Genomic DNA, 14515 nt, shown 5'->3' with positions numbered 1-14515 from the left:
AGCTTACATCAACTTATACCTGAGAAACTGATCTCAACAAAGGGCATGAAAATACTCACTGGCATTAAAGTAAAGCATGTGCCTTTCATTACGAGCATGCTCTCTGCTGTTTTGCATGAGTTACTTCCCCCATCTCTAAGTCAATTTATGGCATGAGAACAGTTACCCAAAATCCTAGCAAAAGACACACTCCAAATTTTCTTTGCCATTTAGTATTCATTTTAAATAATATAGGAGCATTGAAACTTTTTAAATAAGGAAAGCATTTAAGGGATCCATTTGACATCATGTTAATCATCAAGAGGATGGCTAAGCCTGGCTCGACTGGATGACTGCGGGGACAAAGAGTCTAAGGAAAGTAGAATTCTCTTTTTATTTCAAAGAGTTTTATCCATGAAAAATCACTTGGCCTTTTTTATGGCTCATGTCACGGGTGATTCCTCCTCATTCACGGATGGGCAAGTGCCCAGCACCAGGCCCTTTGTAGGTCTTCAGTAGATTCAGCATTTATTAAGTTTAACAATATCCTCCACCTCTAGGTTGACCAGCTATCCCCCACGTGCTCTCCCTACCCTTGAAACTGAGGTTTATTGCCCTTCTAGGCTCCTTTCTTTGTCCTGGTCACCTTCACTTTGGCTTTAGCTATATGCGGTACTCAGGAAAATGACTGCCCTAATCATAATCTTTAAGATCTCTACAGAAAGTGTCTATAACTGGAATTTCCTCATTACTTTAATGTCCTTCTAGTCATAGCTTCATGGGCCTATTATGTGTAAATTAGAAACACATTATTCCACCAGCAAAGCTTTTCTTTCAAATGCATAGAATTTTATAACCTGTCACAATCTATTAAATTCTGAATTGTTTGTACTGAAACTGACTTTTTTCTGTAAGAAGATGTCAAAGGATCTTAATTTCAGCTAATTCTGGCAACCAAAACGAGTCTCCTCTACTTAATAGCTGGCAGTGGTCTCTGCAGTAAAATGCTTCCAGGAACAATTGGAAATTACTAAGATAATAGTGTGTTTCTTTAGATTAGTATCACCTCTGAAATGTGAAGCTTTTGCCAATTCAAAGCTCCTTTGCTGTCTTTCTAAAACTGAATTTCCTGAAAAGTTCTTAAATATTAAGAAGAGTTGATATAAGTAGACAGGAAGACAGCAAACAGGAAAGCTAATGGACAGACTGTGAGTGACCTGTAGAGAGTTCTAGAATTTCATATGGGCTACTTCCAAATAAGGGAAAACTTGGCAGGCATGAGTTTGGAATTCTCTTTAGTTTGTCGCTCTTTTCAGAGCCTGATACTACTTTTATTACTATTGCTTTATGGCTTCATGGCCATTGACTGGAGTATTTCCAGAGATGATATGTTTTTGGGTGGGAAAAGCATCATTTCCTTCACAACCAGCTCATTAACAGCGATGTAAACTCAGCACTGGAGTGAAGACTGTGCCTGTAGTCATCTGATCTCTGACTTTGGTTGTAAACTCAAATAGCTAATACCAAGGAGCTACTGTGGAGCGAACCAAAGAGAACTCTGTGCTTCATACGTGATGAGGAGTAACTATTAATAATAGCGAACATTAATTAAATGCCAGGCATGACAATAAGTGTTTCATGGACGTTGCTTATGTGATCTGCAAAACATAAAAAAATACAAAGCCTCTGAGGCAGATTGTACTTATTCCCATTTCACAGAGGGCAACCTTAAGGCTAAAGAAGGAGAGTTAAGTTTTGAAGTCAGGTCACCCTTTAAAGTTTTGTTTTTAGAAAAGGTCATCAATTTCTCCAGTATGAAATGACCTGGATCACAAAAATGTTCCGGATACTGAAGCTTTCTTGTTGGGACTGATAGGTCTTCTTGCATTTATGTGGCCACAGAGCATTTATTTTCCATTAAGTAGAGCTGGTGTGTGTCTGAAGATATTCCTAAAGCAGGACTGGAATTGTATTCAAAACAGACATGCTAGAGACAGATTCTCAAGGCATCCCAAATGACTGGTCAATTCAGTCAATTTAGGACTGAACAGTTCAAACTGATGAGTTGTCTTAGCATTGTGCCAACAAAGTTTCAGCAAAGAATCAGTCAATTTTTGTGAACCCATCATTCCGGCTGCTTGGGCCTGTGTATACAAACTAATTGTTGGGTGTTTTTCACTTTTATCTCCTTTGTTTGTTGCATTATATGATTTCCTTGTTTAATTTTCCTATTTCTGTTTGATAAATCCTATCTGAACAACTCTGAGCTTCTCATTAGAACCATTTTAGCAATTACGCTCATGGCAATGCCAAATATGGGTGTACTTAATTTAAGTATTAATAGTGAAAATAATGACATTTCACCCAAAATAATAGCATGTGTTTGCCATGTTTCATGGGTTATAATCCTTTTATCTGGTTTTCTCTGAATGTGGCTTGCAGTAAAATTCATTCTCAGTAATAAAATCCCCCAAATGAAATTCTCTATTTTATACTACTATTTATAGACATTTGGGCAACACATCCTTTAGAAGAGATGTAATTTGAATGCATTGCACTTGAACAGAGCTGTCTTTTAGTCAGGTAACCTTTGGGTTGCAATGAACAAAAATTCACTCAATCTAGAAGAAAAACAAAACTCACTTTTGCGAGAAAGTGAAAGATTTGCCAATTGGTCAGAAAGTCAACTAATAAGAACATCCTTTCATAAAGTTCTAGCTCATCAAATTTCATTTTTTCATTTGTCCATTCATCTACTCATTCATTCCCTTAAGATCCACTGAGCATCAACAATGAACCAGGTACAGTGGACACACGGACCGGGGCTCCATGATCCTGGCTCTTGGGGAGTCTTGTCATCCTTCCTTCTGAGCATTTATGTGCATGTGCTATTGGATAGTTGCTGGAAACTGGTGCAAAAGATAGGAATGGGGTGAGGAGAAGCTGTAAAATTGAAAAGCTCACTCACTCTTGCATCTATTAAGGATTAATGATGGAAATCTAAATTGTGTGTTTGGTTAAGATGAGAATATATTTCTGTGAAGGCACTACTCATTGACTTTAGGGCAAATACATTTCAAAGCTTAAAAAAACTGAGCTCAGGGGGATCTCTGGGTGGCTCAGTGGTTTGGCACCTGCCTTTGGCCCAGGGCTCGATCCTGGAGTCCCGCGATCGAGTCCCACGTCGGTCTCCCAGCATAGAGCCTGCTTCTCCCTCCTCCTGTGTCTCTGTGCCTCTCTCTCTCTCTCTCTCTGTCTGTCTATCATAAATAAATAAATAAATAAATAAATAAATAAATAAATAAATAAATCTTTAAAAAAAAACTGAGCTCAGTAGTCATTGAAACGAACCTACCCATTTTCTTGGAATGATACATAAGGCTCTAATGGAGGAAATCTCCTAACCCAGCTGCTATTGTTAGCTCTTTCCCCTGTCCAACTGTGTGGCATCCTCACAACCACCCCAAGGGCTGGTAAAAGTCCAGATTTGTGGGCTCCATCTCCAGAATTTCTGATTCCTGAGGTGTGGGAGGGAGCTTGAGAATTTGCATTTGTAGCAACTTCCCAGGTGATGCTGGTGCTGCTGGTCCAGGGACCACATTTTGAGAAGCATTGTTGTAAATAAATGTTACTCAAAATGCCAACTGCAGAGGTGAGCGTGAACTATTCATTGCCAGTCTATGACAACATGAGTACAGAAACTGAAAGGAAGCAGTGGGAATCTTTCATAATTTGACATTGCAGTGACATCCAAGTGCATGATCAGTGGGCATATCTCATTGAATAGGGTATAGAGGAGCTCAGGGCTGTCAAATTTACATTGTGAGTCACATGTGTACAAGCTACATGCGAGATATGCACACGGAGCCCACATTTTATTCTGCAATAGACTGAAAATAAAAACACAGGCTGCTCACCATACGTGGTTTGAGAAGCCCCACTCTCTAAACCATCATGCCATACTGACTCATTTTTTAAAAAGTGGTTAACACATAAATAAGTCCGGGTCATTCCTTCTCACATAGTGTAGGGCAGGTGGGAGGAGGCCTGGTGCCCTCTGTCTGTGGAGGCCCAAAGGAAACAAACAAGGCTGTACAGATGGGCCCTGGGTGTGACACCACACATCAGTGGAGGGGGTCAACCCAGCAGCCAAGCAGATCAAGCTTTTTTGAGGCTGAAGACCTGGAAAAAGAAACTAACCAGTCAGAATTTAGGATGTCCAACCCTCTACAAGGCTCAAACCATGTAAGCAGGAAGGATGGATGCTTCCAGGTGAGATGGAATGGGTCCTTCAATTGCAGGCAGCCTAGAGGACTTGAGACCCAGCACAGGCAATTCTTTATTGTCACAGAGTCCCCTGATACCAGGTCTGGGAAATTGACTTCATGCCTGGGCTTAGAAGCTTGGGCATGACTAAGTCTGCAGGTGGAGACCAAGAGCAATCCCCATCATGGGTCCACCCTAAAGAAAAGGGAAAAGCAAAAAATCATTGCTTTATCTCAACTACTTGGGCTGACATTTTCTTTTACCTCTTCAAACATTTTTATTAATATTTCCAACGATCTGATTTTTGTCAGGATTCAGCTGTTCTTGGCCTTAAATTCTAGGATCCTCTTGGGCTGGCTAGGAGGAAACCCATGTAATGGGGCCTCCATGATTTCAAAACTTGATGAATGTGTCTCAAATTGACTTTGCTAACTGTCTTTTCAAATAGATCTCCTGATAGCTCTACGATGTTACTAGCGATGATTTATTTTTTAATATTTTGCACTTCAAGATCTGATAAATTCGATGTTCTTTCTAAGCCCTTGTACAAATTAGATTGCAGTTAGATGAAGTTTGCATTTTTCCATGTTCAATACATCAGGGCCTGAGAAGCAGGCACTGCAGCTGGCTATTTGCTTTCGTAGTCCTCACTGGAGTCTGCCCTTCTCTACAACCCTTCTTGGAGTCACCCCAAGAAGAGGTTTTCATTACCTTGTATCTAGAAATAGCCATCAGCTTTGTTTGAGTGGCTTCCAGTCACTCATTTGAAAGAGTGACCTTACCGCACCAGCTACCTCCCAGGGCCTTGGCCCTGGGGCAGGAAAGCTAACTACCCCAGAAATCCTGCAGACTGGCTGAGACACAGTGAGATTACCAGGCTGCTGATAAAGATGTGAGTTTCAAGATGCAGAAAGGAATTTAACACACAGAGTATACACCGGTCATGGGTCAGACCTGGGTTTGATTCTTGCCGTATCATTTAGAATGCTTTTGACTGCAAGTAACAGAAAAACCAAGTCAAACTGGTGTAAGAGCAAAAGAACTTTAGTGGCTCATATTGGTCCAGAGACAGAGCAGGCTTCCCAGTTGATTGTTCCTGGGGCTCAAGGACATCAGCGGCTCTTCTATCCTAGTGTTTCAGCTTCATTCTCAGACTGATTCCCTAATTCCCCTCAAGGCTGCAAAATTGGCTGCAGGTTGCGATCAGGCTTCCTCGCTGGGGGCCAGCAGGAGAAAAGGGAGACCTGTTCTCACAACCAGAGAAGGAAAAAGTCAGTCGCTTCAATGTGATTGGCTAGGGGACATGCCCTGAGCCCATTAGCTATGGCCCGGTTTACCTGAGCCAATCACTGTGCAAAAATGATAGGACTGCAAAAGTTGGCTTAAACCAATCAGAGTCACTCATTGGAGTTAGGGGTGGAGCTGATGGCTCAAAAACCAAAAGTATGTTACACCTCAGAGGAGGAAGGAATGGCCGGAAGGGGGCAACTGCCATGTTTGAGATGCTGGCCCTGCTGCTATCAACCACTTGATCTCCTCATTAACCTCTCTGAGCCTCTGTTTCCTCATCTATAGATTGAAGATAACTTTGATAGCCACCTCCTTGGTTGAGGTGGAGATTAGGAAGGAGATAAGAATAAAAAGGAGCTTTGCACTGTGCCCTGGACATGGTGAGTGCCCAGTGAAAATTATGAGGGAGAAGGTCAGAGGACCTAGGTACCCATTGTATGTGCACATTGCATGCTTTCTGGAGCTGGCTTCCAACAGCTCTCCCCCCTTAGTGGATGAGAGTGAAATGCTGTAAATGAGCAACAAACACTGTTCATTGAGAACACTTATGCTGATTTATCTGGATATTATTTAGGTGAAAAAAAAAAGCCCTCAAACTAGGCAGTTCTAATACATGCAGAGAGTATCGCTTAGTGAGTTTAAGCATAATAGTAAAAATAATATTAAGACAAAGATGAAATGAAGAAAAAGGAGAAAATGAAGACAGAAGGGAAGTAGCTAGTTTATCAAGCACTGTTGGATGTTGTCCTAGGCACTCTACACGAGTCCTGAGCCCTTGACGTTGGTTTTATTATGTCTATCTATACAGGAAAAATGGAAATTTCCCTAAGCTAAGGAGTTTGCCTGAAGAGAGTAGCCATTAAGCGACAAAACCTGGATGTGCATCCAAATTACTATGACTCCAAAGTTCATTTCATGTCTGTATTTCAAAACTTTGCAAAGGAGGGTGCCCTCATTCATTCATTCCCTCGCTCGGGCTCCCAGCAGCTGGCCCCAGAGCCCCTGACATGACTGGTGTTGGGGAAAAGACAGATGGATAGGACCCAGCGGTGCTTCCAAGAACCAGACAGTGTCCACGTCCTGGGACTCCTGGCTTATTCGAGGAATTCCCAGGGCAAGATTGTCTGGAGCAGGGTTTTGATCTTTCTCAGTCAAATGAGAACTGCTGAATCACTAATGATGATGGAGGCACAGCGTGCTCCAAGGCTTACAAGACACAGTGGGCTGCCCTCTCCCCCCAGCTCCCTCTGCCATCTGCTCTCCTCAGTGAGAGTTGAATCTTGAGCTATCCAGGGCGAAGGAGGTCTGACCATCAGAGGTCACCTTTACTCTCCATAAGGCTGCACCAAAGGAAGAATTGTTTCAGAGGAAAATGGCTGTGACCAGTCAAATTCCTCTTTATTCAGAATCTGGACTAGATGAAGAGAATGGGTCTTGGGAGTTGATATTGTTGATTCTGTTCAATTCACCCAACTGAGTTGGGATGGCCTGTGTGCTAGGGATGCAAATGAGCATCACAGTGCCTCTGGCCTATTAGACTAGAACAGTCTGGTATGGCTCAGCCTGGCTGAGCAAGTTGTTAAAGTTTCAGCAAGTGAGTCCCAACGGATCAACACGTGCTGTCCTGACTGCCCATCCACCTGCCCTGCAGTATCTGTCTTCTACCTTTTCCCCGACTCCTCCTTAAGGACCTCCTTCCCGCTCAGCAACCCCAACTTCCCCATGATCCCCAAACTTCCCCTGCCCCAGTCCCACAGGGGCCCTATGTTTTGATTTGTCTGCATCTGAGCATATCAGTTGTTGAATATTTTGAGGGTCATCTCTGAACAAAGGCACATACCATGTGCTTCCTGCGAGTCGAGGGGTGGGGAAGAAAAGTTGAACCAACCGAAGGGAGAATGCTCCCGGGGAGAACATGCGTGGGCCTTTGATCTCTGGCCACACTTCAGTCACGCTCCCCAGAACTTTCCCCACGTCTCTGCGCTTTACCCCCACCCTGCAGTCATCCTGTTTTGAGTTCCCAGGCAGCCACTTATTGCTGAGTCCGCCCAAAGGAGCAGATATGAGTCAGAAATACAGGGCTCCCACGAACGGAGGTCGGCCTCCTGGGAATCAGCTTCAGGGTCCTCTGAACTTTTATTTTGGTTTTTGTAGGAACACAGAACTCAACAACCAGATGGCTGGATCCTTTGATCTGATGATTGGAAGTCTATCCATTAGGATGCTTCTGGATAATAGTAAAAAGAAGAAAGAAAAGAAAGAAAGAAAGAAAGAAAGAAAGAAAGAAAGAAAGAAAGAAAGAAAGAAAGAAAGAAAGAAAGAAAGAAGGAAGGAAGGAAGGAAGGAAGGAAGAAGGAAGGAAGGAAGGAAGGAAAGAAAGAAAGAAAGAAAGAAAGAAAGAAAGAAAGAAAGAAAGAAAGAAAGAAAGAAAGAAAATCAAACTGGCTCAAACAAAAGGAAAAATTCACTATGGATCCCAGGCATGGTTCTATCTCAGTGTCTGAGTCGTCACAGTGACCTTGGGGTCTGGTTCTGCTGTCTTCAGTTGGCTTCAGCCTCAGTGGGCCCTTTTCATGGTTGCAAGATGGTGGGCAGCAAACCACATCAGGAAAAGGTGGTATGTTCTGGTGTTTCTGCCTTTAGAAGAAAGGGTATCTTTCCCACAGGCCTTCAATTGGCCCATCCTTCTGTCTCATCGTCAGAAATGGGTCACGTGATCACTCCTGTTCAATGGCCCACGAAGCGATGCAGCCACCGTTGCTGGCCTTTTCAACCAAGATCCCCAAGTCCTTTGCCAGCAATCAGAAATATTTGCTACTAGAACCTACTGGAAAGAGAAAGGTGGAATTGGAGAAGATGATGTTGGTCAGTGAGGTAGGGAACACGGGAGTATGTCACAGAAATCAGTTAAAAGGCAAAGGGTTTTGGAGTAAAGAAACCTGGTTTGGGATGCTAGTATTACTTAGGCCATTGTTTCAGTTGTTAATTACTATGTAGCAACCGCCCCCAAACCTGGTGGCTTAAAACAATAATCATTTATTACTTCTCACTGGTCAGTGGATCAGCTTGGTGGTTCTGCTAATCTGGACCAGGCTTATCTGGGCTCATCTGGATTCTTTCAAGCATCTTCAGGCAGCTGGCTGGTGTAGATCAGTCTCAGCTGGGATGGCTCACCTCTGTTCCACGTGGCCCCTCATCCTCTCGCAGGCTTGTCTGGGCTGGTTCGCTGGGCTGCTCACCTGAGTTCCAAGAGAAAGAGTGGAAATGTTGGAGATCCAGGCTCAGCACTGGGACACTATCAGCAAAGCCTTGTTCTGATGCCCAAAGGCAAGCCATGAAACCAGTCAAAAGCTGCAAAGCCACATTGCAGAATGTGTGCTGAGCGTGGAGCGTGGGAAAAGTGAAGGATGGTGATCACCCTGGCGATCAATCCACCACCGTGACCTTTGCAAGACATTTCTTTTCCCTGTACCACCATTTCATCACCTCTAAAAATGACACTAATAATAGTATCATCCTCAATGTCTTATTTAAGGATTAAGTGAGAAAATGCATGTCAAGTGCTTAACACAGTGGTGAGCACATAGTAAGCATTAAATGAGTACTAGCTTTTATTACACTTGTAGTGAGGATTGGAACTAGTCTTATTATCATTATTATTATCGTGGTTTTAATGATTATTATGATTTTGAGTATCTGACTGCTGGGTTATGTCTCCCCCTAGGGCACCAGCCTAGTGAACTGATTTCCAAAAAGCCCAGACTTTATGGAAATCCTCGCCGACTCCCGAGAAGCCTGCTAATCAAGGGAGGGTGATTTCCGAGAGCTCCCCATCTGCCTTCCTCCCTCTGTTTGGTGAGTGCTGTTCTGTCTGGGTTTTTGCTGTGCTGGCTGCTTGGAGCTCCCTGAGCTCTATGGCTCAGTTGGACCCCCCCAAGGAATGGTGGTGAGCTGCTATTTCAACAGAAACCACTAGTTTGTGGAGGAAGGGAGCAGGCCTCCCTCCCGGGAAGGCTGATTTTCTCTCCTTTCTGTTCCATCTGTGCCTAGTGCCGAACCCTCTAGAGGTGATGATGTAGTTCATGGTGCGCAGCGTGGGCTGGGAGGGAAGGAGAAATCCACCAGCCTCGTCTCACACTTACTCCAACCCAAGCCTCCAAGAATTAAAACCAGTTGGCAACATCCTGGAAAGGAAGATTTGTCTCTTAAATCTAGAGAAGGGAGAAGTTTTTTGTTTCATGTCTCTGAGGAGTTTTTGTGTGTGTGTGGTTTTTTTTATGGTGGTTTTGTTCACAATGGAAAAAAACCCAAACCAAAAACTTCCCCACGATGGTCCTGGTGTTTATACCCCATGCAGACTCTGAAAGCACCAAGGAGGAAAGGCACACAAGCTCGTTTCGCGAGGCAGCCTGCTAATTTCATTTGCCACCACGGTGTTCCCATCTGCTAAGGGACCGGCCCAGACAATTTTCCATGGATAATTCACAGTCCTTTGTAATTTCAGCTCAAGCAGAATCAACAGCTTGACCGAAATGCCATGGCGAGGATTCAAAGGGTGGCTACTCCCACGTTCTGTCCTTGCTTCACACCAGCGTTGGCCTGTCCCCGTGCACACCTCTCGGTCCCACTCCCGGGGTCTCTCCTTCTCTCTCCCTACCTTGTTTCACAGCCTGCCCAGTGTTTCCTGGTCTTTCTCCTGGAGCAAGTGCTGTATTTATGCCCCACAAATGCCCTGCTGATGAGGCCATCGTCGGATCATCGGGGCTCTGCTAGCTAATTGGGGCCCCCACACCCACTTCATCAGGCTGTGGCTAAGAGGGATGCTCAGTTTGCATTATTTATGTCTTTCCTCCATGTTCCAGTGATGTGCTTTTGCACAACATATGTAAAATTTAAAATTCTGCTGACATTGGGAATTCATTTGGTTTGAGATGCTCAAAAGGAGGGGCAGGAGGAGACCTGGTTTGTGTAAATTCACAAGCTATCAGACAGCTTCAGTTCCCCCCGCCCCTCCGAGAATCAGAAGATGGCTTCTCACGAGAATTCTTTGGATTACACTTGACTGTCAGGTGAGCTCTTTTGCTTAGAGACCTTTGGTTCCATTTAGGCTGTCGGTCTTCTGCCTTCAAATGGGCAGAGTGAGGGATTGAGGCCCATTTCGAAGCTCAGATGCAAACCTGTCCCTGTGTTACAACTACACCCAGAGAATATCAGAGCCGGGAGGCCTGAGAGCATCTCATTTAATCTCTTCATTTTGTAGAGGAAGCAGTTGAGGAGGAGAAATGGGGAGAGGCTCACCAAGCAGGGAACCATGGTATATCATGTGATTCGGTCCTTAAATTCCTTCCAGTAACATCGTTATAATGGAACAGGCACTCCTCTAGGCACTTGTCTCATTTAATCCCCATTAAGACTCAGACACTAGGACTTGTTGCTATCCTTCTCATTTCATAGAGGAGGACACTGAGAGGTTAAGTAGTTTGTTCAAGATCACACAGTACTAAGCAGCAGAGCTAGGACTCAAAGCCAGGGAGCCTAGCTCAAGAGTCCCTCATCTAACCACAGTGCTCCTCGGTCCTAAGGCCTCTCTGAGCTGCCCTGTTGATTATAGAAGGCTGCCCAAACCCCTCACTTTGCAACATAAGGCCTGCTAGGATCCTTCCCCTTCTGACTTTCTCAGCTTCATTTCTGATGAGAAAGTAGCCCAGTGTTGGGAAAGGCAGTCTTGTGCATGCTGTCTTTCAACCCCTGCTCGGCCACGGAGGAATGGGCCTTGGCCTGGAACATTTCCTCACCAAGACATGGGGAGCCCACACAGCCTCTAGGGGATAGCTTTCCCTGTTACAGACTCATTGCGTACTCCTTTGTACTGCTTAAGCACACACGTCAACCCCTCAGACACACCCCCCAGCGATCTGCATTTCAGATCCCAGGGGAAGGTCATTTTGTGGCAGCAGGAAATGAGGAGTGCAGTCACATTGCCCCTGTGGGCTGCAGGGTGGCTTCGTGGGCCATGGAGGACCGGACACATTGCAAGGGGCTGGATCTTCTGCACACTCAACAGAATACTCTTCATTACACCAACTTGGGCTTTCTGACGTCTCGGCTGAGCACTGTCCTAGCCCATTTTCTGATGTCATAATCACCTCTTAGGGCTCTGGTGATGGATGACAGAGCAACTGACTCCCCAGTGGCCCAGGGATCCCCAGGATGCAGGAGGAAGGACCCAAAGAAAGGGCCAGCTACTCCACCCGGGGTCAGATGGTTCTCAGGCTAAGGGCACCTGACTCAGCTTCACCTTAACCTGACTTTCCTACAATATTGGAACAAGGGCTCCATCAGATAGCCACACTAGTTGAGTATCAGGAGCCAGATATCATGGGTATTTTGAGTTTATTACTGAATAGCAAACCACTTTTTATGACTTATATTAACACACATTGCAGCATTAGTAAGAGGCAATAGTGATTTTACTAAGGAAACTCTTATAAGGAACTTAAGGGATAGTCCTTAAGTTCTATTATACAACATATTTCATTTGTAGGATTCTGACACACTTATACATCATGTTATGAGGATGTATTTAGAAACTATAAGTGATAACTATGTTCTCTAAGCCAGTTGTTTCTAAATGTCACTTCATAACGAAGCTTTCATGGACCCACAAAAATAAGGGCAAGAATATAATGTGTGTGTATAGTGTGTGTGTGTGTGTGCTTATAAATTTGTGAATGCCCTTTCTTGGGAAGCAACGTCACTTACTCAAGATTTTAGGCTCTTGTTCTTTTAAAATTATCAAGGGCAAGAGGAAAGGGAAAGAAATGTTCTTTCTTCTGTGAAATTGCAGTGTTTGTTATATTGGGAAAGTCTTGAGATACTATATTTCAATTTGTTCATTTTTTAATATTTTATTAGTTTCTTGGTTTATTTACCTTATTGAATTAATCCAAAAGCTAAGCAACATCTGTGTCACCTCACCGAGAAGATGATCCATGCCCTAAACTCTCCAGTCCAGAGTATCTGCTCGCAGCTAGTGGGGCTCAACCCTGTTAGAAGTACAGAAGGGTCCTCTCTGTCTCTGGCAACCTCCTCTTCAGAGCCCTGCCTCCACCCAGGCTCTCATGATGGGCCCATCCTGCTGTCGTCTCATGACAAGTGTCTTGTAGCCCAAATTACCCTCCACTTTTCTACTCTTCTGGCCCTGGGTCTCACCTCCTAGCTGGAGGGAAGGTATGCATAGCTCTGAGACTTCACTGCATTATTTTTCTTAGGGCTTTGGCATTATCACACACGGCACTTATTGCTCCAAAGGGTAATTTCCTATTGTGGAATTTCAGGCAATGTGGCCAAGTGTGGTGAAGAGCTCCAAGCAGCACTGGAGAGCTAGTCTTGAGCATTTCAAAAAAAATTTTTTTGAGCATTTCAAATTAGACCCCTTGGGGCCCCTCCTGAATGTCTGCCCTTGACTAAACCCGGCTGCTAGAAACACTAGAGCTCCAGGAGACTCAGCCCTTCTCATGAAGTCAGACATTAAAATCTTTTCAAATGCCTGTGGAAGAGATGTGTTGAAGGAATAATGATCATCTACTGCATTGAACCACCAATTCCCTGTCTCCTTTTATCTCTCTCGCTCCTTGTAGACCCCCATCTCCCTTTCCACGTTTCCTTCTTTATCTTCTCTTGCTACAGAATATTTTATCCAAATAGTTGAAAAATGTGTGTAGTTTGTATATCCATACACTGATATTCTCTGTAGGTTCTATGATCTCTTGTGCAATTTGGGGATGGTTTTTGGAATTCTTATAAGGAAGAACTAGCAGGAGATCAAAGACTCTCAGCTAAGAACACAAAAAAGCCTTATTAAAATAGAACTCTTTAAATTTTTCTCTTGAAAGGGCCCAAAGAAGAGGAAGTATGTGTGGTGGAAGGGATATGAAGGAAAGAACCAAGCAATATGGTTTATAGAACCCACAGAGTATCTATCAAGTTATGGTCCAGGAAATGTTTTTGTTCTGTTTAAAGTGTTCAGTTATATAATCTGAGAGAATGAATGCTTGTCTTGGGAGATGTGTGCATTTAGGACAACAGACATGTCAAGCTGTTAAGGAGATTCTAGTAGATGAGCCCATGCCCACCCCAGATATGTTTTACATGTCACCCCATCCCACAGTATGACCTTTCTATGGATTTGGGATGGCAATGCCACCATTCACTGTATACAAAAGGTCTCCTTCTACTTCATTACTTCTCAGACTTGGGGAAATCTACAGCTGGAAATAGACTAGTGTTCCTATCTCCATCCCTGCTTCTGTAGTTGGTCAGGAAGCCCTGCTTGGCAATCACAGCTGCTTTCTTCCATCACCCTGCCCATGGTCCCCCTACTCTCTGCCAGAAGCTCAACTGGATAGTTTCTTCATCCATGGGATGACCAAACCTTCCACATATGATCTGTGTGCTTCACAGCCTTACCCTCAATGGGTTGCCTCCATTTTCCGTTGCCAGGGATCATTGGTTTGAATCGTACTTGACATTATTATCTTCCATCTTTCTGATATTAAGATGTGTGCTTACCCGCCTTTGTAGCTTGGATAGAAAGGCAGATACAGACGGAAATTTAAAACCTTCAGAAAAAAAAATAAAACCTTAAGAAAGGCACACAAATGAAATATCATTGTCTAAAATAAAACATTGTTTTTATCCTATTGCCACATATGGACCTTATTTGACTTCTGATTAAACCAAAAACCTCTTCCGTCTCATTAAGAGATGAATATTCAGTAACTTTTACTTTTTGTATTTAATAATTTAAAGGAAAGTTTATAAGAATAGACTGTTATTTGTTAAACAGCAGTGGTAGAATCTTTTTTTAAATATAGCATTATAGACAGAATGAATAAAAATATCCACTTCAAATCACATACATATTTTTGTTACAAGAAAGTAAAACAGTGTTCGATAACAAGACTTTTAAGCATAAAAA

At 43.6% G+C, this 14515-nt stretch overlaps 1 long non-coding RNA gene across 1 annotated transcript in view; it reads left to right on the top strand.

Moving 5' to 3' along the window:
• The window catches only part of LOC140608844 (uncharacterized), a 177923-nt gene that overhangs the window by 152086 nt on the left and 11322 nt on the right, over positions 1 to 14515 (top strand). The window contains exon 3 of the long non-coding RNA XR_012010843.1: positions 9260 to 9390. This is a non-coding gene — a long non-coding RNA (uncharacterized lncRNA). The remainder of the gene's footprint in view (positions 1 to 9259; positions 9391 to 14515) is intronic.

The sequence above is a fragment of the Canis lupus genome, chromosome 18 (genome assembly GCF_048164855.1).
Source record: "Canis lupus baileyi chromosome 18, mCanLup2.hap1, whole genome shotgun sequence".
Classification (NCBI taxonomy): Eukaryota; Metazoa; Chordata; class Mammalia; order Carnivora; family Canidae; genus Canis; species Canis lupus.
The sequence above is the reverse complement of the archived record's forward strand: the minus strand, read 5'-3'. Positions and strand labels throughout refer to the sequence as shown.